The following is a 21,098-nucleotide window of genomic DNA, read 5'->3' on the forward strand; positions in this document are numbered from 1 at the left end:
AGATGATCATTTTTAGCCTATTTTCCTCACAGCAAACAGGCTGAATAAGGGGCAATGCTTTAACATTGAGCTCAGAAATTCAATCTCAGACAGCAGGTCTAAATGTGTTATTTAGCAAAGTTGGTTCCTCTTCCCATCGATGCTGCCTGGCCTGCTGAGATCTTCTGGCATTCTCAGTTTTCCAGTATTCACAGATTATATACTTAGTAATGTCTGTGATTTGTAATCTGGATTGGAAACACACTTCCTTTGATTTCTCTACTCCCTCAACAGAGAATGTTGAACACCACCAACGAGGGCAAGAGGAGATGTCTGAGTGTAGCCACATGGCCGCAGCAAAGTAGAGGTCAGTCCTCCACACTACAACAGCACCCTCTTTGCAGATCTGATGGTAAGTTTGGAATTGGTGTGGCGAGAGTGGAGGGCAGTGTGTTCAGAGGGAGTAAACTTCGAGGAGGTCAGGAGTGCTGAAGTTGAGCCAGTTGATGTCTCTTTATCAGTAAGAAGAAAAGATCCAGGGCAGGCAGAAGAACCAGTGCAGGATGTCCAAGAAGAAGAGGAGAGTTCTAGACAGGATATTGGATCATTGGTGCGGGCTGGGGAATTCTTCCTGAAAAAGTGGGCTCAGAGACGGAGGAAACAGAAGAAAAACTCGGCATCGTGGTAGGTGCAGAATTCACTGAGATGCAGGCAAGTGGGGAACAAAGGTAAGGCTCTTGTTGAGGACAGAACGTTTCACCTCAGAGAGGGGAAGTTCAGTGGGAAAGGTGGTGATACCTGGAGGAATTAGAGCTAGGATTAAAGGGCGGGGAGGAGAGTTGGAGACATTAGAGGAGCAGATGGGTTAGGGTGTTCAGGGAAGGTGAGACAGGAGTAAGACAGAAACTCCATCAGGAGGAAGATGGAGGCTCTGAGGAAGGTGGAGTCTGAGACACACAGGGTTGGAGGGTGGTAGTAGGAGACAGGGAGCCCGGTGCCCAGATGCCGCGAGGAGGGTCTCGGCTTGGAGTTGCTGGCGGCCAAGGTGCACAGTAGTACACAGTCTAGGCATCCTATATGACCACTGTGTAGATGTCAATGGCCAGTTTTGCTTTATGCACCACTGGATCCATGTCACACTTCTTCCTATCACACTGTCTTGGCGTATGGCTGAGTTCAAGTTCAGGAGAAAGACGGGAGAAAGTTTTTATAGTCAGAAACCAAAGCAAGTCTTTGCCTTCCGTCAATTCAACCACTAGAGGATTGGGGGTCAGGACTGGGTTGATACTAAAAGATCAAAGTTTAGGATGAAGATGAGGTTAGATTGCCATCTGAACCAGAGATAGAGGGAAGAAGTCAAGGTTAGGAACTAATTATGAGGTCCCTGTGACTGTGTTAACCCTGTATGTCACAGCGATAGTAAAACCTAGTTGTTCCATGATTTCTCAATGATGTGCACTTCTAGAGCAATGTAGTTCATATTCTCAATAGCATTTCAGAGCGAAGCAGTTATGAAAAGTTCTCACAATTTTCAAGTCAGATGTTCAATCACCACTCATGCTCAGTCAAATATCCAGGTTGGCATGAAATAGCCCTTCACATTTTACCCCAGGAAGAGTGATTTTTAGTCATGTAATATTGAAATATACTGCACAGTGAGATTGAATTTCTGGACCCGAGTTTTATTTATTGGTTTTAGCTTTAAATCTTTTCCTCAAATCAAGATTACTCACCACACTATGTTAAACTGAGCACTGATATGTTCCACTCCAAAGATACTCCAAAGTATCCTTCCTTTACTTTCTCACTAAATGCAAAATTTATATTCAGCAACTTTGTTCGACGAGGGAAAGAAGAAGAATTAATTTACCCAGTGTCCATCTCACCTGAAAATATTCAGCATTCCAAGTGTTCCTGAATATCTAGAAGAAATGGTGAAGTATAGAAGAAGGATAAACTTGGCAGGATGAGAAAAACTAATGATGATTTAGCAAATTGTATACGTGTCCAAATACACATCTAATCCATTAGATATGTTAGGATCGGAATCAGGTCAGAATCAGGTTTAATTCACTGGCCTATGTCGTGTAATTTGTGAACTTTGCGGCAGCAGTACAATGCAATACATGATAGTAGAGAGAAAAAAAATATGAATTACAATATATATACAAAAAAAGGAAGGTTCAAAAAAGTGCAAAAAAAGGAAATAAAATAGTGAGGTAGTGTTCATGTCCATTCAGAAATCAGATGACAGGGAGAAAGAAGCTTCTCCTGAATCATTGAGTGTGTGCCTTCAGGCTTCTGTACCTCCTTCCTGATAAGACCATAAGGCCATAAGACATAGGAGCAGAATTAGGCCATTCAGCCCATCGAGTCTGCTCTGCCATTGCATCATGGCTGATCCCGGATCCCACTCAACCCCATACATCTGCTTTCTCGCCTTACCCTTTGATACCCTGACCAATCAGGAAGCGATCAACTTACACCTTAAATATACCTACGGATTTGGCCTCCACTGCAGTTTGTGGCAGAGCATTCCATAGGTTCACTACACCCTGGCTAAGAAAATAATTCCTCCTTACCTCCATTCTAAAAAGTTGCCCCCCCAGTTTTGAGGCTGTGCTCTCTAGTTCTGGATAACCCAACCATAGGGAATGTCCTCTCCACATCCACCCTATCTAGTCCTTTCAACATTCAGTAGGTTTCAATAAGATACACATTCTTCTAAATTCCAGTGAATACAGGTCCAAGACTGCCAAACACTCCTCATATGTTAATCCCTTCATTCCCAGAATCATCCTCGTGAACCTTCTCTGGACTCTCCCCAGCAACAACATATCCGTTCTGAGATATGGGGCTCAGAACTATTGACAGTACTCCAAGTGTGGCCAGACTGGTGTCTTATTAAGGCTCAGCATTATCTCCTTGATTCCTCTTGAAGTAAATGCCAACAGTGCATTTGCCTTCTTTACCACAGACTCGACTTATAAATCGACCTTCTGAGAGTCTTGCACGAGGACTCCTAAGACCCTCTGCACCTCTGATGTTCGAACCTTCTCCCCATTTAGATACTAGTCCACACTTCTGTTCCTTTTACCAAAATGTATTATCATAATGCATATATTTAAATATATAACATATTAAATACAATGCACAATTTTAAAAAGCCCGTTTGATTATCTTCTTTTTTTTCAAGTGAGCAGAAATAGAGAGGGAACAAAGTGCTGATCAGTCCAGAGTCCCATGTTCAAGTCTGATAAATGCAGTACTGGAAGGTTCATTGCCTTTGGAGAGAAGACCAGGAAACATATGCCAGTATAGTTCTGAGATTTAAAGTATAAATTATGAAAGCAAAACCATATAAACATCCTGGGGTGTGCAGCAGCAATTCCTTTGAGTTCAGAAAGCTAAAAGCACATCGCATTGATACTGTAAACAAGGCAGATGGGCAAAACAAATGGCTGTGGTTGAGCAAGTCAGAGAAAAGTCACACCATGCAACTGGAAGTGCACTGGGGGGAATGAACTAAGCAAATTCTTCTTCACACAAAAGTTAATGGAAATTTGAAACTCTTTTAATCAAGTGACAATGAATTGAAATTTTCAATACTTGTGAAAGATAGGATTTTGTAATTTTATCAGTGAGTATGTCCAAAGGCAAGTGAATAGCATTGAAGTGCAGATCAATCAGCATCTAATAGAATGGTGAGGTGGCCAGAGGGACTTGCCCAGTGTCCCTAATTAAATTATGAAACTTTACACACTCCAAAGGTCAAGTCATCAATTTCATCCATTCTGTCTAGTGAATTTTACCAACTGCTGTAACTTCAATTGCTTTAGTTAAAGAGCACATTACCATGTCAAACCACACCTATGAGCTTTGCAGAAGCATTATCACTGAATTTTAGAAACACTAGGAGATATCAGACACATTATCAAATGCCCAGTTGGAGAAATTTACTTTAAGGCTACATCCACACTACGCCAGATAAATACATAACCAAAGCTTTTTCTCTTTGTTTTTACCCTCTGTCCACACTAAAACGGCGTTTTCATCCCCCGAAACTGTAGCTATTCAGAAACACTTTCCAGGATGGGTATTTTTGAAAATGCTGCTCGGGCAGATCAATATGGACGGAGTAACCGGAGACTTCTGAAAACACTATCAGACGGCAGCGCACTATTTCATTGTTTTCTTGAACGCAACCTAACAATTTCAGAACAGACGGCAACGAGACTGAAGCCAGAATAGTTAGAATTGTACTCAACAAATACTTTGACCCATAACTTACTGAATAAATAAGTATACTCACTTTGCCCTGTTTTCTGTCCTTGCTCATATGAAAGTGGTTTACCTATTTATGCAAGTACTTCTCTGACAATAGATGTGTAACAGCCTAATGTAACATTGTATGGAAATACAAGATAACACTGATGCAGACATGTTTTACATATTTAACAAGGTGCTTTATTAATGCAACAGAGTTAGTCAGTTTTTCAATGTTCGTCATCAGCCGGGTCATTCTGTCCATGAACTCCCTGTCAGTTGCCTCCATACGCTCCAGTATTTTTTTTTTTGGTTTAAGTTCTCCTGCATGACAGCCAACAGCTGTCCATCGTTTTAAGTTTTTCTGGTCTGTAGGTCTGTAACTATACAAAAGCACACTTTAACGGCGAGATTCAACACCAAACATGTCGCTTGTTTTCAGTAGATGTGTCCTGCACATGCGCAGGAAGAGGAGATTCGCCAAAATCTCCGTTTCAATGTGGATAGAAATATTTTCAAAAATGCATAGTGTGGACACCTATTGTTTTTACGTGAAACCGGCATTTTCAAAATTATCCGGTCCAGTGTGGATGTAGCCTAAGTAGCCACTAGAATCAGAATCAGATTTATTATCACTGACATATGAGGTAAAGATTGTTGTTTTCTAGCAGCAGTGCAAAAATATAAAAATCTATGGTTAGATAAAATTTAAAAAGGTGCAAATTAAAAAGGAATAACAAAGTGATGTTCATAGACCATTCAGAAATCTGATGGCAAAAGGGAAGAAGCTGTTGAGTGTGGCTCTTCAGGCTCCTATATACCTCCTCAATAATGGTAGTAATGAGAAGAGGGCCTGAACCGGTTGATGAGGGTCCTTAATGAAAGATGCAGATCTCTTGAGCCTCTGCAAAATTTGGTGGGGAGTATTCAAAGTTCAAAGAAGAAAGTAAGTTTATTTTGAATACTATATAAGATCTTCAGATTAATCTCCTTTCAGGCAGCCTCAAAGCAAAGAATCCCAATAGAACCCGTTAAAAAAGACCTTAAAACACCCAATGTGCAGAAAAATAAATGAATAATGCAAACAATAAAAGTAAGGAAATGTCATTCAGAACTGAAGTTCATGAAAGGGAGTCCACAGCCACGAAACCAGTCATCACTGCAGCTGATTCAGGAGCACATTAGTGGCAGGCCACTGTCTTAATTCAGTGCAGAAGACGAGTAAAACTCATGGAGCAGTGAGTTGAACCAGCCTGTCCCTCACCTCCAGCCCTGTCACCCTGACCTTTTCAATCTGACTTGAGGCTTAAACCCCAGGTCGTTCCTTGCTCTTGGGCCCAGACCCTGCCACCTCGATTCAGCCCATACCTGACCTTTCTATTTCGATCCAGTGCTTAAATCAGTCAAACCTGGGGTCTTTCCTTGCTCTCCAGCCCCACTGCCTCACCTCGGTTCTGCCACATTGATTTACCTCTAAGTCGACTCCAACAATGGGCAAACATTGGCTCCAGTAACTCCCGACTCTTGACCCCAGGCCTCGTTGTCTCGATTCGGCCTGTTCACACCACGCTTTCTTGACCGTGACATCAACATGGTTGGAGCAGAACAAGCTATTAATTACATTCACTCCTAGAAACATGAAAATTTCAACCCTCCAAGTTCAAGTTCAAGTTTAATAGTCATTCAGCCACCCAAGACTACAGCCAATCAAAATAGCATTCCTCCCAGGCCAAGGTGCACAACACAGTCCAAACAGCACACAGCACATAGTACATATAGCAAATACGGTACAATCGTGATAGCAGTAAAACATGCACTCACAAAATAAAACATAACCTGAGTCCCTGAGTGATATTTCCTGTAGGTTAATGATGCACGGAATGTTGTCCTAGTCCAATTTGTCTTCCATTGAAAAAACACTGAAGGTAGCATTGATGGGAAAAGCCGTTCTCCAACCCAGAATGGATTCTAATGTGGCCACAGAGGCTTCCGTTCTCTCCCACACTGTCTTGATCTCAGCACCATTGATATAACTGGATCATGTGCACCAGCACCCTTCCTGAAATCAATAACCAGCTCTTTTGTTTTGCTGATACTGAGGGAAAGGTTGTTGTCATGACACTAGATTCTCTATCACCTTACTGGATTCCAAGTCATCATTATTTGAGATACAGCCCACCACGGTGGTATCATCTGCAAGCTTGTAGAGGGGTTAGAGCAGAACTTGGCTATGCAGTCATAAGTGTATAGGGAGTGGAGTTGAAGATGTGGCCTTAAGATAGAATAATCACAGCAGAGGTGTTGTTGCCTATTGTGGTCTGTTAGTTAGGAAGTTCGGGATCCACTTACAAAGGTGTTGAGTCCCAGTTTGACAAGTTTGGAGATGAGTTTGCTTGGAGTAATAGTGTTGAAGGTGGACCTGTAGTCAATAGGCAATAGTCTCCTGTTGGTGTATTTACTGCCCAGATGTTTCAGGGATGAGTGTAAGGCCAGAAAGGTAGCATCAGCTATAGACTCTTTTGGCAGAAGGCAAATTGCAGCATGTTGAAGTTGTCTACGTGGCTGGAGATAATACATGCCATGACCAGCCTCTCAAAGCTCTTCATGATGTCAGAGTAGTTGATAAGGCATGTTACCTTGTTTTTCTTAGGGACCAGGATAATAGTCATTTTCTTAAAGCAGGTAGGAACCTCAGAATGAAGAAATGAGAGTTTAAAGATGTCTGCAAATACTCTCTCCAACAGATTTGCACAGGGTCTAAGTATATGACCAGGGACACCATCCAGTCCAGTTGTGTTCCATGTTTTCAATATGTGGTAGACTGAACTTCTGATCCCAATGATGACTGTGGGTTCAGGTGCATTGGAGACTGTTGTGGTGGGTGCTAATGTTCCAATATCTCCTGTTCAAAACATGCACAGAATGCATTAAGCACATCAGGAAGGGATGCACCCTGAATTATTTCCATAGTCTACTATAATATGGAAGCTCTACCACAACTGACACCCAGTCTGGGACCCTATTTTGGAATGGTATTAACTCTTGACTTCGCTGTTAGCTTTATGGAAACTGTATCTCAATTTCTTGTCAAGGTCAGTGACACCTGACTTGAATGCCGTAGTCCTAGACTTTGGTAGGGAGTGGATCTCCCATTACATCTCTGGTTTCCAGTTTGGAAGCACCCAGATTTTGCTGAGATCCTCTGAGACGTTGATGCCCAGGAAGTTTAAGCTCTCACCCTCTCCATTGCTGACCTCACAATCAGGGCCATGTGTGTTTGCCAACTTTCCCTTCCTGACGTCCTCCAACAATTCCTTGGTCTCGATAACATCGAGTACCAGGTTGTTATTGTGATGCCATACAACCAGCTAATCTATCTCACACCTGTAAGACTCCTTATCACCACCTGTGGTTTTATCAATAACAGTCCAATCTTTAGCAAATTTATAGATGGTGTTTGAGAAGAAAGAAATTAAGGAGAATAAAACCTTGATCGTAAGCAGAGAATTCCAGAGCCTAGTGCCTAGGAAAATGAGAATGATTGACAATTAAATTTAGGAGCGATCAGAAGACAGAATTGGAAGAATATTGTGTTTTAAGCTATGAACAATAACAAAAATATAGGGAGCTCTGAAAGTAAGCATGATAATTTCAAAATGGAGCCTGAAAACTAGGATGAGAATTTTAACTTGAAACTTGACAACAAAAATAAGAATTGTTAAGGGAGCCAATATAGATCAATAAGCATAATAGTGATGGACAAATAGAACTTGGTGAGAGTTAGGACGGGGTAGCAGGATTCCAGCTCAACTCAAAGTTACTATTAGAATGACAACGATACTTAAAGAGCATAGAACCATCATTATGGAGACAATGACTAGCATATCAGCACAGATGAATTAAAGCAGAAGTAAATTCAGTAGCATTTTGAAAGTGAACATATGTGATCTTAGTGATGTAGTCCAATCTAATCTTGGGAGCAAATATGACGACAGTAATTAGTTTGGTTCAGTTCCATGCTGATGCCTGGAAGAGGAATGATGTTGGTATCTCATGGAATCAGGTTTGTGCTACTGATTGAATACAATGGGCCAGGTGTGCTGTGTCAGGTCCATCACCCATGCCCGAACCCTGACCCAATCCCACCATGCCCCTTCCACCAGGCCATTCCCAAGGCTGCAATTACGTTTGGAAAGGTCCATGGAAGTGACTAACCTGGATGACTTGTGCTAATATTATTTTGTGACTATATATACTGTTGTAACCATATTTGCTGTGTGCAACAGTACGTATTGTGTCTTGCACCTGGAGAAACTGTTTCGTTTAGACATACATGTGTTCGGTTGAATAACAATTAAACTTGAACTTGAACTTTAATCCTGCAGTGCTCCAGAGGCAGCAAGCAGCTAAAGCAAAATAAAAATTAAACAGATGTTATACCATTTACTATTCAACTCAATGTTGACAACTATATTCCAAAGAGAGAAGACATACCTCATAGGCTGTTATAAAGATTCAGGGCTGAGAACCAAGTCCATTGGTGGAGAAGGAGAGAAATATACTGATAACTGACTTCAAGCATGTCTTAAACTTCCCTGTGTTTGACTTTAGACACAGACCTGCAACCAGGACATAACCAGGTGTTCTCTATGGAACCACAGTTGACAGATATGTACTACTTAGCCCATTGGATCAACGTTTTCCAAAACTTAATTGAAGAAAATTTCTGCTTATCCAAAAATCAACAATAGATCTAGCAATATAAGAGGTAGACAGACTAAGGCTATGTCCACACTAGACCAGATAATTTTGAAAACGCCAGTTTCACATAAAAATGATAGGCGTCCACACTATGCATTTTTTAAAATATCTCTGTCCACACAAAAACGGATATTTCGGTGTATCTCCTCCTACTGTGCATGCGCAGGACACATCTACCAAAAACAAATGACGTGTTTGGTGTCGAATCTCGCTGTGAAAGATTTGTTGCGCGTTTGTCCAGTTACAGACTAGAAAACCTTAAACAACAGCTATTGGCTCTCGCACAGGAGGACTTAAAAGTAAAAAACAAATACTGGAGCGTACGGAAGCAACCGACAGGGAGTTCACGGACAGTATGACCCGGCTGACGACGAACATTGAAAAACTATCATACTCTGTTGCATTAATAAAGCACCTTGTTAAATGTATAAAACATGTCTGCATCAGTGTTATTGTGTATTTTCATACAATGTTACATTAGGCTGTTACACATCTATTATCAGAGAAGTACTTGCATAAATAGGTAAACCACTTTCATATGAGCAAGGACAGAAAACGGCAAAGTGAGTATACTTATTTATTCAGAAAGTTATGGATCAAAGTACTTGGTGAGTACAATTCTAACTCTTCTGGCTTCAGTTTCGTTGCCGTCTGTTCTGAAATTGTTAGGTTGCGTTCAAGAAAACAATGAAATTCCGCGCTGCCGTCACCATCTGTTCCGGCAAGTCATGACAGCGATTTTAGATTTCTCCAGTTACCCCATCCACACTGCTCCGACCAAGCAGCGTTTTCAAAATTACACACCCTGGACAGCGTTTCTGAAATTCTCTGTTTTCGGGGACAAAAACGCCATTTTAGTGTGGATGGAGAGTAAAAAGGAAGAGAAAAAGCTTCGGTTACAGATTTATCCGGCGTAGTGTGGACATAGCCTAAGACTGGGAAAGATGCAATTGGTTTCCAGTCTATTGTCATCAGCATTCATATGGTAAATGACACATTATTCAGATAATGTTACCTAGAGACCATAAGACCATAAGATATAGGACCAGAATTAGGTCTTTGGCCCATTGAGCCTGCTCTGCCATTTCATCATGGCTGATCTAATTTTCCCCAGTCACCTGCCTTCTCTTGTATCCCTTCATGCTCTGACCAATCAAGAATCTGTCAACTTCTGCCTGAAATATACATAAAGACCTGGCTTTCAAAGCTTCCTGCAGGAAAGTATTCCACAGATCACCACTGTCTGGCTAAAGAAATTCCTTGTCACTTCCATTCTAAAAGGATGCTCCTCTATTCTGAGGTTGTGTCCTCTGGTCTTCAACTCTTCCACCATACAAAACATCCTCTCCACATCCATTCGATCAAGGCCTTTCACCATTCAATTGGTTTCAATGAGGTCACCCCTCATTCTTCTGAATTCTAGTGAATACAGGCCCAAAGTCATCAGACATCATTTAGCACATCCTTTCTAAGATAAGGAGCCCAAAACTGCTCACAATACTCTGAGGCCTCACCAGTGCTTTTATATTCTAGTCTTCTTGAAATGAATGATAACATTGCATTTGCCTTCCTCACCACAGACTCAACCTGCAAATTAACCTTTAGCAAATCCTGCACAGGGACTCCCATGTCCCTTTGTGTCTCAGTTTTTTGTATTTTGTCTCCATCTAGAAAATATTCAACCCTCTCATTTCTCCTACCAAAGTGCATGATCATACACTTCCCACCACTGTATTCCATTTGCCACTTTTTTGCCCATTCCAAGAGTCTAAATCCTTCTATAGCCTCTCTACTGCCTCAAAACTACCTGCCCCTCCACTTACCTTAATATCATCTGCAAACTTTGCAACAAAGCCATCAATTCCATCATCTAAATGATGGAATTGATGACGTTCCTACACAGACCCCAGTGGAACATCATTAGTTACTGGCAGCCGATCAGAAAAGGCTCACTCTGTTCCCATTCCTTGCCTCCTGCCAATCAGCCACTACTTTATCCATGCTAGAATCTTTCCTGTAATGCATGGGCTTCTCGCTTGTTAAGCAGCCTCATGTGTGGCACCTTCTCAAAGGCCTTCTGAAAATCCAGGTACACAACATCAACAGATTCTCCATTGACTGTCCTTGTTGTTTCTTCAAAGAATTCCAACAGATATGTCAAGCAAGATTTTCCCATGAGGAAACAATGCTGGCTACAGCTTGTTTTATTATGTGCCTCCAAGTACCTTGCCACCTCATCCTTAATAATCTACTCCAACATCTTCCCGAACATTGAGGTCAGACAACTGGCCTATAGTTTCATTTCTTCTGCCTCTCTCCCTTCTTGAAAAGTGGAGAGACTTTTTCAATTTTCTAGTCTTCTGGAACCATTCCAGATTCTAGTGATTCTTCAAAGATCATTACTAATGCCTCCAAGATCGCTTCATTCACCTCCTTCAGAACTCTGGGATGTGCATCATCTGGTCCAGGTGACTTACCTAAATTCAGACCTTTCAGTTAGATTGGAAATTACAAGAACAAGGGATAAATTGCTGGGCTGCTAAATGGTAGGGTACAGTTTGGGGTTAGGAAGCTTTACAGGGTAGAAATTTCTTCTTGTAGAGAAGCCTGGGAGCAGGAAACATCGTTCCTGAATAAAGGAAATGAAGTATCTTCTGTCAGGGAAACGTGAACCGTTGGAGTTCCCTGTTCAACCAGGTTCACAGGTCTGGTTAGTGATGCGGAAATTACTCTCTAAAAACAAGCATATTAATTATGTATTTATAAACAGTAACAATTCAACCCATCATTCATGTTCCCCAAAGTACAGACACTACGAGCTGTATATTCAACAGACATGCATGCATTCAACAAACATCCTTATTTAAAAGTGCACGCAGAGAAGACCTTCCCAATGGTGAGGTCTTAAACAAAGGAAGAAGTGAGCAAACCCCTTCCACATGCTATTTTATATACCCAGGATATTTGAAACTGGATATCAGGCAGTTATCCAATGGGAACAGCAGCTGCAGCTTCTAAACTAACCTATCACAAGGGAGGTGATTTTCAATAATTAGAATAAGGCATGCCCCCATAGGACACTATGGCAGAAGTGCACAATTAAGGGTGAAATAAATAAATTCTTGAATGATAGGGATTTTATTATTTATACAGAAATAATATAGCCAATAATCATACTACAGACCTAACCGTCTTCAGCTGCCTCATCGCTGGCCTTCCTCCACCAATCATGGTTATATCTGCCAATGATTACACCATGTTTGATACCATTCGCAACTCCTTAGAAAATACGGCAAGACTTAGACAACATTCAGGCATAGACTAATAATCATCAAGGAACATTTATCCACTCAAGAGCTAGGTGACCAGCATCTCCAAAAGGGAGATCCTAAACACTTATCCTTGACATTCAATGGCATTATCACCACTTTCTCAAAGCAAATGTGTGGGTGGGTTACTAAATCAATTGAATAAGATGGATAAATATGAAGTTTCTAAGAGTAAGACACCAAACAATTCATCTCCTGACCTCCCAAAGCCTGTCCACATTGACAAGGAACAAATTAAAAGCATTATAGAATTTTCTCCACTTGCCTGGCTGAGTGCAGTTTCAACAATACTCAAAAAGCTTGATACCATCCAGTGAAAGGTGAGCTACTTGATTAACACTTAATCCATTACCCTAAACATTCAATCCACTACTGCAGTGTGTATACCATCTACAAACCACATTGCATTTACTCAACTTGTCCACTCCAATAGCACCTCTCAAAGCCATGGCTTTGATCACCAAGAATGATATTGCCAGCACGCACATGGAAAACCACCACCTACAAGCTACACACCATTATGAAATATTCCACCATTCCTTCATCTGGCACCCAAACCTTAGAAATCCCTTCCCAACCACACTCTGGAGCCCTCTCTTCAAATGAATTGCAACCATTAGAGAAGGTTGCAACCACTATCTTCACCTCAGCAGTCAGAGGTAATACATAAAACCTGGCATTGAAGGCAGCAACCTCTTCCTAATAAATAGTTACATTTTTGAAAATACCTGAAATTTCCTTTACAAAATGTAGAATATTTTCTGGAGTGAAATGTGAAAAAATGTTTTATTACTTTTTAAACCTAATGAGTATAAATAAAAACAGAAGGAAAAGCAGAACATTAAACGAGCAAAATGTTGCATAAAAAAAGAAATGGACATGTAATAGGAGACATAACTCCTGTGTAATCTTCTAGTCCAATACATGGATTAAACAAAAATGGAGGGCAATGTAGGAGGGAAGGGTTAGATTGATCTTGGAAAAGGTTAAAAGGTCATCACAATATTGTGAGCTGAAAGGACTGTACTGTGCTGAGCAATAGCTTATAACATTATGAGCAAGAGAAACTGTTTGTAACTCTTTGCATTTGGTAATAAAATAAATATCACAGACAATCTGAACAATCATGGAAATAACCAAATTAAAAGGTATTCATTTCCTGGAAATGTAACCAAATTCGCAAAGCTAAACATGCCAGTGTTTATGGATTAATTATGCACCTCAAAGACGGAAAACTACATGCCATCATTATGAATTGGAATACTTGAATGTATTTCCCTGTAAATATGTATGTGACTGGATCTAATTTAACATAAGTTAGTGTCATATTGAAATTCAATGAAATAGCGACACATTTAAAATTAGTAACTCTACAATTTTCTACAATTGCACATTTTCCTTCTGATTCATGTTATGTTTGTCTCACATGCGTGGATGACACTGGACATATCCAATAGCTTTCAGCACCCTGGACAGGATACTGAAAATTTCAATCATGCTGGCATTGGCTGTGGATAGTATTGACCATGCTTGCAGAAATATTTCTCCACAATATTTCTAATGTAATAACAACTGAAAGGTTACTGCCCATATAGGTTTAAACCACCAGAATCAACAATATAAACCAAATTTATATTCTACTGTATAAAAACACAATATAATTGCAAATTTTGCTTAAGAGATATATATAAAGAGCAAAACTTCATTTGTTTAATAAGAAATCAAGACAAAAAAAAACTTTTTTTTTGTTCTTCTCTTCCCAGAGAGCCATGCGTTCCATTCAGATGAAGAAATCATTTGCAATTATTTAGACCATAAGACAATAAGATCACGGGGCAGAAGTAGGCCATTTAGCCTATCGAGTCTACTTTGACATTCAATCATGGCTGATCCTTTTACCCCTCCTCAGCCCCACTCCCCAGGTTTTCTTCTAGTTCTTCCAGTTTAGTATGTTGTATTCAATGTTCACAATAGTTCAAGTTTAATTATCATTCAGACATATATGAATATCCTTGAATACAGCCAAATGAAACAGCATTACTCCAGAGCTAAGGTATGAACACAGCACAAGGCATTTATAGCACATATAAGATAAGAAGTAAGGACCAAGTCCCTGAATCAGCGAATGTTGTGGCAGTCTGCAATCAAACACAATACAGCTTGTCTGCTGCCATGTGGACACTGGAGAACTTCACTGACGCCCATCTCCTGGATGGCTGCAAACAGGTGACACCTCGGCTTGAGTCCTATTCCTTGCTCTGACCAAGTTGCTCGTTATCAACACATGCCAATCACCAATAAACTACTGAATTAGACTTACTGCATTCCATATTAGTAAAATTCAAATAGTGTTCGCGCAGTAGAACAAAAGCCGTATTGTGTTCGACTGCAGACAGCTGCAACATTCATTGGTTCAGTTCTTGTGATCACAAGGAAGGATTTTAAGACTGTTAGACCCATTGTCAGACTGCACACCATCTTTGTGCACCAACTCTGTCATCTCTGCAACATGGTCCACACCAAGTCCAGCTCCTTCAGTTTCTCTGCCATCGAGCTCTCGCTGATGGAGTAGACCTGCAGTATTTTAAGTTTGTGATATCTGGCAGAGACTTATGATCATACAAATATGTTCTAATAAGACAACAGCACCTTTGGTTGGCCCCATAGAAGCCTCTGAGTCCAAGCATGCCACCATCTTACCAGAGGTATATGATCTCTATATTGGAGAACTCAAATGCCAATTTGGTAACCTTATTATACAACACATTAGTTCAGTCAGCATGGAGATCCCTACGCATCAATTTTTGGTGCAGTCTTTCATTAATTCTATCATGGATTTACTGGGTTTGCCCATCAGAAAATTAATCTCAGGGTTGTACATGGTGACATATATGTACTATAATAATAAATTTACTTTGGACGCTGAACATGGAAACGGGTCCTACAGATCATCAAGACTGTGTCTATTCTCCTCAAATTCCCATGAGGTCTCCACCACCTGCTTTACTGTTCTATAAAGAGAAAGCAGAGGAATGAGACTGATTAGATTGTTCTGCAGAAGGAACTCTATTCAGATTCATTGAACTGAGACCAACACCAGAAGCAGTGGGATTAAAGCAGCAACTTCTAGGAACACAAAGTGTTAGGCCTCAACGAAGAAGAGGAAGAGAGAATTGAGTGTGTATGATTCCTTTTGAACTCAGCTGTTACAGATCTAAGAATGAATTGCCCAGAAATGTGTGAGTAGAATATTGAATTCCGCCTGAGGATGTGGTTGTACTCAGTTGCTTTTATTCTCTGGAGGGAGAAGAACCAGTGGCATTCCTGGTAGCCTGAAGAACAACATATCTCCATACATAAATAAAACAGATAGTCCAATCTCAGACTTTTTCTACAATTTCTTTATTCCTATGCCATTTCTCCAATATAAAAGTCAAGTTCAGTGTCTTCATATTGAACACAGAGACCAAATGTTCCTAAAATATGTAAGGAAAACAAAATGCACTCAATGCAAAATAATAATTTACTTGCCACTAAAATATTTATGTAATTTATTGCAATTTACCACAAAATGGTAATCAGATTAATGTTTTTCTATTAAACCAAAAGTCTATAAAATGATGTTGATGATGAAATAAGAATATCCATTTGAAGACACAAGACACAGCAGGCATTAGAATGTGGAGCAAAGCAAAATCTGCTGGAGGAACTCAAAAGGTCAGGCAGCTTTTCAAGTTCAAGTTTATTGTCATTCAACTGAGCTCATGTGTATCAGGAAACAAGACCTTTTTTTCCAGACCAAGGTGAACACATAACTCACACGCAGAAGGTGGCAAATCTATGGAGTTTCTTGCCACGAGCAACTGTGGAGGTCAAGCCATTGGGTGTAGTTAAGGCAGAGATAGATAGGTTCTTGATTAGCCAGGGCATCAAAGGATATGGGGAGAAGGCAGGGGAGTGGGGATGACCAGAAGAATTGGATTAGCCCATGACTAAATGGCAGAGCAGACTCAATGGGCCGAATGGCCTACTTCTGCTCCAACATCTTATGGTCTTAAGGTCTCATAATGCATAAAGTAATATTATCACAAATAAATTATCAAATAATAAGGTGCATATGCTATACAAGTTAAAAATTGAACAGTTTAACACTATTGACACGTCATACAGTATGTGAAGAGTCCTGGACAGCATCAGGAGTTCAGTAGTCTAATGGCCTGTGAGAAGAAGCCGTTTCCCATCTCAGCAGTTCCTGTCCTAATGCTTCAGAATCTCCTGTCTGATGCAGGGGATCAATGAAATTGTTGGACAGATGGGAGGGATCACTGTCAATGCCAAGGGCCCTGTGTATGCAGCGCTCCTAATAAATATTTCTAATGGTGACAGAGGAACCGCAATGTTTCCTGTCACTACTCTGCATTAGGATTCATTTCCATTTGTAGCTTGAAGATATTTTCTATGGAATCACAAGTTTCCAGTTCACCAATCACAAAATATGAACTATGTCGATTCTGATGGTGGTTCAGTTAAAACTGCAATCCTTTCTTCAGGTTCTGCTTGATGTTTTGAGTAGTTTCAGCATTTTATGGTCCTTAATTGAACACATTAATCCCAGTACATTATTTTTACTGAAAACAGTGGGGAGATTTCTTGTTTATGATTATACTATGCAGACTAGAAATAAATCATTACAACAAGCATTCGAAGCTTCTCCACTTTGCTTTAGGTAAAGACATAGAATTGATTGAAATAGGCTGTTGATTCAGATTTATTGCAATCTGCAGAGGTTAAAACTCATCAAATTCTCAGTGTAATAGAGATATTTTCTAGAAACTATACAATGAATGCAGCACTGTTCTGCTTTGTGTCTTTTGGCACTTTTCCAGTTGTCTTGGTTCCTTTAATTTATTCAAGCCACTAGGTGCTCAACCCACACATTTTCACAAGGTACTTGATGGATCATTGTCTGTTGCAAGAAGAAACAACAAAATCATATTTCAAAAAAAAACTGTTCCCTGCCCACTTGTGAAGGGTTGTTTTTAATAAACATTTAACTGCAAAATGTATAAGCTGATTGTATTGAAAAATTTTCCTTTTTTTAACAAAGAATCACCTCTGATGCAATTCTTAGAATTAAATTTTTTTTATCTGAAGTTTCTTTCTTGTATTGAATCGTCGTATTTGGCTACTCTAATCAAGTAAAAAATATGTTCCAGAATTTGTTTTTAAAGTGCAGGAGGAAAACCAATGAGGTCTAAATTGGACAGCACAATAATACTGTGCAGCCTGCTCTTTATAAAGGGATTTTTGGATGTAACTAGCAATTAAGACAAAATTTATAGGCTTATTTCCTCTGCAAAATTCCCAGATTAGAATCTGGCTCACATCATTTACAGCCAGCCTGCAGAACTTAAAACCAGTTTACACTTCCTAAAAGTGAATTGCACTCCGCCTCCCCCTCCCCCCCTCCACTGAGATATGTGAATTAGACAGGTATTTGATCATTAAGTATGACAAGTATATGCACTTAGGTGTATATTCTTGAGTGTTAACATGTCTGGGTGGAAGGGCAGAGATACGTCTCTACCAAAGGAGGTGTAAGGTGCTCCTTCCTTCAGATAGCATGCAGGTCACCCTTGCGCAAGGTGTAGCACCTGCTTCGCATACCCCCCCCCCAACCCCCCCCAACCCCCCCCCACCCCCGATAAGGGTCACCTGAAGCCATGGGAGCAGCTGGTGGATAATCATATGAGCTGCTGGTGCATATTACAGGCCCTGGTTATGCAACCACTGACATCAGGCATACAATCTCTGAGGAGTATTGATAATGGCTGGGGTCACCCATCTTGTAAAGATGCTGCCCAAAAACAGGGAATTACAAATCACTTCTGTAAAAAAAAATTGCCAAGAACAATCATGGTCATAGAAAGATCATGATCACCCATGTCATACAACATGGCAAATAACAAATGTTTTACACGTCCTTCCAAAATGGTCGTATTTTTATTTCTGCATTGCCCCACAGAGTAGAACTGAAGTCAACCTGCATAGTTAGTTGTCTATGATCAAATAGTAACTACACTTCAAAAAAGCAAAATAATTTTCAGTCCATGAAAATGGTCACATTTGTATGAAACTGTGTGAATGCAATCAATGACATCCTCATCCATGGAGAAGCCTTCTCTGTGAACAAACCCTCATGCTCATACAGCCTTACTTACCTCTGACAAAAGAAAATAAGATGAAGCTTTATCTTTCTGTCTAGCAAATTTCTGAGATTTTCTCTACTGCAAATGTCACACTATAAACAATGATATGTTGCCCATATCTCTAGCAGCAGTCTGGAAGTTAAAAGCCACAGTCATCTTGACTGTCCTGAGCAATGTTATCTCTTCTTTGCTTTGCAAAATGGTATGATTAGGTTGTAGACAATCCTGCAACTGCTGTGTATAAGTGATGCTCTTTCCTATGACGTCTTATCAAGAAACATTGCTCTTCCTCTTGCCGTCCCTGTTCAGTTCCTATAGGACATAGGAAGGTGACAAAGAGTCTCCTACATTCAGTTTGACAAAAAAAGTGACAAAGAAATATATATTTTAAAGTACTGAAGATCCTCAGCAGGAGCATCCATAGAGAGAACAATGTTAATATTTATGTCAATGATAGTTTCTAAAGAAATATCTTTTGAACTAAAAAGTGATATCACTCTTTCTATAGATTTTGCCTGACCATCTGGTCCATTGAGTACTTCGCCATCCACTGTTTTCTATTTTTTTATAGATTTCAAATCTAAAACTATCTGCATTACCATGTTCAAAGTAAATTTATTATTAAGGTACATATATGTCACTATGTACAACCCTGAGATTCACTTTCTTGCAGGTCTGCTCTATAAAATCCAATAGCCATAATAGAATCAATGAAGGACCACACCAAGAGGGTGGACAATGAGTGTGCAAAAGAAGCTGTGGCAATACAAAAGGAAAAAAAAAAAATAAAAAAAATAAGTAAGCAATATATATTGGGAACATGAGATGAAAAGTCCATAGGTTGTGGGAACAGTTCTGTGATGAGGCAAGTGAAGTTATCCCTTCTGGTTAAATCAAACAAGCAAACAATATCAAAGTGGATGGTAAATGCTTTTTCATGTACGTAAAAAATAAAAGAGGGACGAGAGTGGATATAGGACTTCAGAAAATGAGGCAGGAGAAATAATAATGGGGAATAAGGAGATGGCAGATGAACTAAATGAGTATTTTGTGTCAGTCTTCACTGTGGAAGACACCGGCAGTGTGCCAGATGTTGTAGTGTGTGAAGGAAGAGAAGTGGGTGCAGTTAATATATCAATGGAGAAGGTGCTCAAAAAGCTGAAAGACCTAAAAGTACAGAAGTCACCCGGACCAGATGAACTGCATCCTAGGGTTCTGAAAGAGGTAGTGTTAGGGATTCAAGAATCATTGGACTCTGGCATGGTGCCAGAGGACTGGAAAAATGCAAATGTCACTCCACTCTTTAAGAAAGGAGGAAGGTAGCAGAAAGGAAATTATTTAGCCTGACCTCAGTGGTTGGGAAGATTCTAGAGTCAATTTTTAAGGATGAGGTGATGGAGAACTTGGTGACACAGGACAAGATAGGACGAAGTCAGCATGGTTTCTTTCAGGGAAAATCCTGCCTGAAAAACCTGTTGGAATTCTTTGAGGAGATTACAAGTAGGATAGATAAAGGGGATGAAGTGGATGTGGTATATTTGGACTTTCAGAAGGCCTTGACAAGGTGCCACACATAAAGCTGCTTACCAAGTTAGGAATCTGAGGTATTACAGGAAAGATTCAAAAATGGTTAGAGCATTGGTTGATTAGAAGAAGGCAGCAAGTGGGAATAAAAAGATCCTAGTCTGGTTGGCAGCAGTGATCTGCAGGGGTTGGTGTTGGGACCACTTCTTTTTATGTTGTATATGAGTGATTTAGATGATGAAATAGATGGCTTTGTTGTCAAATTTGCAGATGATATGAAGATTGGTGAAGGGGCAGGTAGTGTTAAGAAAACAGGTAGACAGATTAGGAGAATGGGCAAGAAAATGGCAAATAAAATACAATGTTGGAAATGCATGGCCATGTATTTTAGTAGCAGAAATAAATGTGCAGACTATTTTCTAAACAGGTAGAAAAGCAAAACACTTGAGATGCAAAGGGACTTGGGAGTCGTTGTGCAGAACACCCTGAAAGTTGACTTGCAGGCTGAGTAGGTGGTGAGGAAGGCAAATGCCATGTTAGTATTCATTCCAAGAGGTCTAGAGTACACAAGAGCAAGGATGCAATGCTGAAGCTTTATAAAGCACTGGTGAGGCCTCACCTTGAGTATTGTGAACAGCTTTGGGCCCGTCTTCTTAGAAAAGATGTGCTGGCATTGGAGAGGGTCCAGAGGAAGTTTACAAAGATGATTCCAGGAATGAAAGGGTTATCGTACAAGGAACGTTTGATGGCTCTGGGTCTGTACTTGTTGGAATTTAGAAGATGAGGGGGATCTCATTGAAACCTTTCAAAAGTTGAAAAGACTAGACAGAATATATGCGGAAAGGATGTTTCCCCATGTTTCTAGGACAAAAGGGCACAGCCTCAGGATAGAGGGGCATCTATTCAATACAGAGATGTGGAGAAATTTCTTTAGCCAGAGGATGGTGAAGTTGTGGAATTTGTTGCCACATACAGCTGTGGAGGCCAGGTCGTTGGGTGCATTTGAGACAGAGATTGATAGGTTCTTGAT

This window comes from Hypanus sabinus, chromosome 15 (assembly GCF_030144855.1).
Source record: "Hypanus sabinus isolate sHypSab1 chromosome 15, sHypSab1.hap1, whole genome shotgun sequence".
In the NCBI taxonomy this organism is placed as follows: domain Eukaryota; kingdom Metazoa; phylum Chordata; class Chondrichthyes; order Myliobatiformes; family Dasyatidae; genus Hypanus; species Hypanus sabinus.